General features: G+C 40.3%; 1 long non-coding RNA gene across 1 annotated transcript; it reads left to right on the forward strand.

Annotated features, from left to right (window-relative positions):
• The first annotated feature begins 2,615 nt into the window (after nt 1-2,615).
• LOC125519821 lies at nt 2,616-5,695 on the forward strand. Its single transcript, XR_007288327.1, has 2 exons — nt 2,616-3,182; nt 3,391-5,695. It is a non-coding gene; the product is annotated as an uncharacterized LOC125519821 (long non-coding RNA).
• Nucleotides 5,696-6,969: the final 1,274 nt, after the last annotated feature.

Here is a 6,969-nt window from a genome sequence, read left to right on the forward strand (position 1 = left end):
TCTCTTTACTCGTTCCGTAATACATCATCCCGCAACTAACTCATTAGTTGCAATGCTTGCAAGGCTTATAGTGATGTGCATTACCGAGTGGGCCCAGAGATACCTCTTCAACAATCGGAGTGACAAATCCTAATCTCAAAATACGCCAACCCAACAAGTACCTTTAGAGACACCTGTAGAGCACCTTTATAATCACCCAGTTACGTTGTGACGTTTGGTGGCACACAAAGTGTTCCTCCGGTAAACGGGAGTTGCATAATCTCATAGTCATAGGAACATGTATAAGTCATGAAGAAAGCAATATCAACAAACTAAACGATCAAGTGCTAAGCTAACGGAATGGGTCAAGTCAATCACATCATTCTCCTAATGATGTGATCCCGTTAATCAAATGACAACTCATGTCTATGATTAGGAAACATAACCATCTTTGATCAACGAGCTAGTCAAGTAGAGGCATACTAGTGACACTCTGTTTGTCTATGTATTCACACATGTATTATGTTTTCGGTTAATACAATTCTAGCATGAATAATAAACATTTATCATGATATAAGGAAATAAATAATAACTTTATTATTGCCTCTAGGGCATATTTCCTTCAGTCTCCCACTTGCACTATAGTCAATAATCTAGTTCACATCACCATATGATTTAACATCAATAGTTCACATCACCATGTGATTAACACCCATAGTTCACATCGTCATGTGACCAACACCAAAAGGGTTTACTAGAGTCAATAATCTAGTTCACATCGCTATGTGATTAATACCCAAAGAGTACTAAGGTGTGATCATGTTTTGCTTGTGATGGAAGTTTAGTCAACGGGTCTGCTACATTCAGATCCGTATGTATTTTGCAAATTTCTATGTCAACAATGCTCTGCACGGAGCTACTCTAGCTAATTGCTCCCACTTTAAATATGTATCCAGATTGAGAATTTGAGTCATCTGGATCAGTGTCAAAACTTTCATCGACGTAACCCTTTACGACGAACCTTTTGTCACCTCCATAATCGAGAAACATATCCTTATTCCACTAAGGATAATTTTGACCAATGTCTAGTGATCTACTCCTAGATCACTATTGTACTCCCTTGCCAAACTCAGGGCAGGGTATACAATAGGTCTGGTACACAGCATGGCATACTTTATAGAACCTATGGCTAAGGCATAGGGAATGACTTTCATTCTCTCTATATCTTCTGCCGTGGTCAGGTTTTGAGTCTTACTCAACTTCACACCTTGTAACACAGGCAAGAACTCCTTCTTTGACTGTTCCATTTTGAACTACTTTGAAATCTTGTCAAGGTATGTACTCATTGAAAAACTTATCAAGAATCTTGATCTATCTCTATAGATGTTGATGCTCAATATGTAAGCAGCTTCACCGAGGTCTTTCTTTGAAAAACTCCTTTCAAACATTCCTTTATGCTTTGCAGAATAATTCTACATTATCTCCGATCAACAATATGTCATTCACATATACTTATCAGAAATGTTGTAGTGCTCCCACTCACTTTCTTGTAAATACAGGCTTCACAGCAAGTCTGTATAAAACTATATGCTTTGATCAACTTATCAAAGAGTATATTCCAACTCCGAGATGCTTGCACCAGTCCATAGATGGATCGCTGGAGCTTGCATATTTTGTTAGTACCTTTAGGATTGACAAGACCTTCTGGTTGCATCATATACAACTCTTCTTTAATAAATCCATTAAGGAATGCAGTTTTGTTTATCCATTTGCCAGATTTCATAAAATGCGGCAATTGCTAACATGATTCGGACAGACTTATGCATAGATACGAGTAAGAAACTCTCATCGTAGTCAACACCTTGAACTTGTTGAAAACCTTTTAGCGACAATTCTAGCTTTGTAGATACTAACACTACTATCAGCGTCCGTCTTCCTCTTGAAGATCCATTTAATCTCAATGGCTCGCCGATCAATGGGCAATTCAATCAAAGTCCATACTTTGTTCTCATACATGGATCTCATCTCAAATTTCATGGCTTCAAGCCCGCGGAATCTGGGCTCATCATCGCTTCCTCATAGTTCGTAGGCTCGTCATGGTCAAGTAACATGACCTCCAGAACAGGATTACCGTACCACTCTTGTGCGGATCTCACTCTGGTTTACCTACGAGGTTCGGTAGCAACTTGATCTGAAGTTACATGATCATCATCATTAGCTTCCTCACTAATTGGTGTAGTAGTCACAGGAACATATTTCTGTGATGAACTACTTTCCAATAAGGGAGAAGGTACAGTTACCTCATCAAGTTCTACTTTCCTCCCACTCATTTCTTTCGAGAAAAACTCCTTCTCTGAAAGGATCCATTCTCAGCAACGAATATCTTGCCTTCGGATCTGTGATAGAAGGTGTGCCCACTACACCACAACACTTAATTAGGGGCAGTTAACTGCCGGGAGAAATACTAGATTAAAGGCAAATCATCTGCCGGGGATTGTGTTACTGCCGGTAGAAGGACTCAATGGCAGTTTAAACTGCCGGGAGAATTTGAGCATGGCCCACCCGAGCGAGACTGCCCCCGTGGCGCGAGACTGAAATTATTTTGCCCAAACCCGCTGGTGCGAGAGAGCGCGCGAGGGACTAAAAATATATTCACAGAAAAACATTATAGGCGCCACCCCCACCAGTTCTGCCCCAAATCGAATCCTCCTTCCCATCCCAGCCCTCCCGCCGGACCAACGCCGCCGCCGAGCCCCTCCGCCCTCTACAGCCCCCTCCACCGCTGACCTGTTCAACCTCCACCAATATTAATGGTGCCGGCGCATCGAGGTCGACGTCGCTTCCCTCCACACCCATCTGGTGTGCGAGGTGGACATCGACTTCCTCCCTTAGGCTCCGCCATCGAGATTGGTCAACGCCGTCGGTGCTCGACGCTTGCCTCCCTCCTCAGCACCAGATCCCACGACAGCACCGAGCCCCTCCATCGTGTTGCAAGCCCGCCGACGGCAAGCACATGAGGAAGCGGTGCTTCTTGGCTCCTCTACCATCTCTAGGTCGTCGCGCCACCACCATGCCTCCACGCTGATCTACATCTGACGACCATGGGCGGGCTTCCTCAACCCCAACGGCGAGCGCAGTGCGTGCTCCTCACTACACTGGTACAAAAGGCCGCTCAGATCTGTCAAGGTGGAAACCAGATGCAAGTGAGTTTTCCTTCTAAGGCTGTGAACCTCTCCTCTCCTTATGCGGAATCTTATACCGAGCACGCCCTGTACCAGTTCTCTCCCTTTTCCCGTGGCCCTCCTCATGGAGGATATTCCTTTTTGGGTTGCTATTGATTGTTGTGGTTGCTCGGAGGAGCTGATCTAATTATCACGAAAGGAATTGTACTCATAGATTTTCTGTTTACAGGTACTGAAGACATCTAATGAATGTTGGGATCCTTTTCCCCTGTTTGTCTTTGAAGGATTTGTATGTAGAATAATGAGATGTATAGGGGGGTTCAGTTACAGAGGCAGTTGCTATCATCAATTCATCATGCACATACATGCTAGTTCCTCAATATCTTAATTCTCCTCATGCTCACCTGATTAATTCAGTGCATGTTAAACATTTTTTACGTCTTTTTCAGTTATAGGTACTGCTCCTCTCTGAATAGGTCGCTAGAAGAACCCCCATCTTTAATTTTGCCTAAACTTGTAACAGGTTGTGGATTAATAAAGGTTACTTTTTCTGTAAAATTTGTACGCTCAGTTGTGGACTGGACTGCAGTGCTTTCTCTAAAAAAAACTTCATACCTTGTTCTCATAATTTCAGAAAACTATTCTTAACGGTTTTGTAGGTTGACGGCGGATACTTGAGAGTATTTGGTTTATGTAACTTCTGAGCAGGTTCATTGATTCTAGAGTTGCATCCTTCTGTTATGTGTAGATGTAGATGTAAAAGAAACAGTAAGTAATCTCCCTTTCTTTTCATTTACATTTGTTATAATTTTATATGACATGTCTTATTGCAGCTATGCATTGCTGCAATTGTACAGATCGCTTATGATAAAAAGGGAATAATATTTTGTCCAAACTGAGCAGATGAGAGAATAATAATGCTTATTTTCTGATGAAAAATGTGGCTTCAGTAATAGCCTACAGTAGCTTTGGACCGAACTAGACGGGCACTCTCTGCTACCTTGCAAGTCTGTGTGTAACCTCACATGAAAGTATACTCATTCACGTGCTGCTATACTATCTCCTAATGCCTTCCCCTAATAACAGAGGCCGTAATCAATACATGTCAGGAATATGTCCTCATCTATACACATAAATATCTACTACTGTACATTGCATCTAATTTATTGTATGCTTTCTTGGTCTAATGAACTGGAATTGAAGTCATGTTTTGGTTTGTTCTTAAATCTCACGTATGTACCTGAATACCATCTATGGTTTACTTTCTTAGATACATTAAATTTTAGTAAGTTTCATGGAAACAATTTTGCACATCTAAATTATGGTGCGACCCCTTCTGATTATGTGTTGATGATCATAATGGATTATGGAATGGTAAGATACTCTAAAGCTTCTGATTGCTATCTGCACTATTTTATATTTAAAACATGATTCATATATGATATTTTGCAATTTGTTATCCTCCCATAATCACCCAGTTAATGAATTCCGCCATTAAAAGTATACCAAATGCTCTTTTATTACTGTATTTTACACTCTTAGGTACAACTTATTTGTTTTGTTGTTTTTACTAGGGAGAAACTTCATTGTGCTGTCAAGTGATCAAACTAACAGTTTTCCTTGATCTGGCACAGATTTTATAGAAGTAGCTGGAAACTAGAATCAGGAGCACGTATACTTTCTTTCGAGTTATTGTTTGAGCTTTGATCTAAGTTAGCAGAATTATTTTTTGTAACATGGTTCTCATCTCTGAACACATGTTGTTTCTTTTATGTTATGATTTTTTAAAACAAAACACATTAATTGACATATAATTTGTTAGCTTTATATAACGTTTTAATTCTCTGAAATCAATTATTGCAAAGATTCATTGCCAGTGCTCCATGTTGTAAAGATTCAATGCTTTTAGTGGCTATATTAATCCAAAGTTCTCTTTAAATGGTTATCTCATTACATTCAGCAGCTTTCATCTGTACCATCTTATCTGTTCAGGTTGGCATCACACTGGAAGATATTCTGGGAAACATGTAGTTGTACTAGTGAACTAGGATGTTTACATGGTGATTCATCTGTTCATAGTGACATCACAATCAAGTGGGGTGAGGCTATCAATCTGTGATCTTTCAAGCATTGCAAGTTTGGTGCTCTTCTGCTGGATACATGGGGCCCTCTTTGAATAATGCAGTTTCACATGATGATGGCGAGTCTGGTATTCAGAACATCTCATGAAAATGGCAATGTCATTTGGCAAACGGCTGAGCTGAAATATACACAAGTGTGAACATGCCATTGTTTCCTAGACATAGTTGTAGCCATATGTCAAGATCAAACCGTTAGTGTAGCTTAGTTTGAAGACATGACATCTTATTGTCACATGTAAATTATGTTTACCGATGTGGTTGGTGGCTACTGAACACATCTATGGATGTTGAAATCTTGAATTTGTAGTTTGAATATGTTTCAGGTCTGCTATTGAATCTCGAGTGAAATGATGTACGATGCGTCTGCTATTGAATCTTGAGTGATTTGATGTACGATGCCTGGGCATATTGTGATTGGATACTAATTAAATCGGGGATGTGTTTCCTAGAACAGCCTAGATTCTTGGTGAAACAAAGCATGATGGCGTATTATCTGCCAGGCAAACTTGTTTGTGCTGGCAGTAAAACTGCCGGCAAATAAATGGGCCATGGAAGATTAACTGCCGAGAGAAGTTTATCTGCCGGGACAAGTAATCCCCGGCAGCCGTTCTCGTGGCGGTTCTATCTGCCGGGAGAACTACTGTCCCGGCAGTTTATTTGCCCTTTAAAGAGACTTCTCCCGGCAGTTTTTCTGTCCTTACATCAGTGTTGTTGTGTAGTGCACCCAACATTTTCTTTTGGGTATCATATGAAGACGCACTTCTTCGATTTGGGTTTAAGCTTATCAGGTTGAAACTTTTTCACGTAAGCATTGCAACCTCAAACTTTAAGAAACGGTAACTGAGGTTTCTTGCCAAACCATAGTTCATACGGTGTTGTCTCAACGGATTTAGATGGTGCCCTATTTAACGTGAATGCAATTGTCTCTAATGCATAACCCCAAAACGATAGTGGCAGATCGGTAAGAGACATCATAGATCGCACCGTATCTAATAAAGTACGGTTATGACGGTAGGACACACCATTACACTGTGGTGTTCCAGGTGGCGTGAGTAGTGAAACTATTTCACATTGTTTTAACTGAAGGCCAAACTCTTAACTCAAATATTTTACCTCTACGATCATATCGTAGAAACTTTTATTTTCTTGTTACGATGATTCTCCACTTCACTCTGAAATTCTTTGAACTTTTCAAATGTTTCAGACTTGTGTTTCATTAAGTAGATATACCCATATCTGCTCAAATCATCTGTGAAGGTTAGAAAATAACGATACTTGCCGTGAGCCTTAACGCTCATCGGACCGCATACATCAGTATGTATTATTTCCAATAAGACAGTTGCTCGCTCCATTGTTCGGGAGAACGGAGTCCTAGTCATCTTGCCCATGAGGCATGGTTTGCAAGCATCAAGTGATTCCAAAAGTCCATCGCATGGAGTTTCTTCATGCGCTTTACACCAATATGACCTAAACGGTAGTGCCACAAATAAGTTGCACTATCATTATTAACTTTGCATCTTTTGGTTTCAATATTATGAATATGTGTATCACTACGATCGAGATCCAACGAACCATTTTCATTGGGTGCGTAACCATATAAGGTTTTATTCATGTAAACAGAACAACAATTTATTCTCTTACTTAAATGAATAACCGTATTGCAATAA

This window comes from Triticum urartu, chromosome 7 (assembly GCF_003073215.2).
Source record: "Triticum urartu cultivar G1812 chromosome 7, Tu2.1, whole genome shotgun sequence".
NCBI lineage: Eukaryota > Viridiplantae > Streptophyta > Magnoliopsida > Poales > Poaceae > Triticum > Triticum urartu.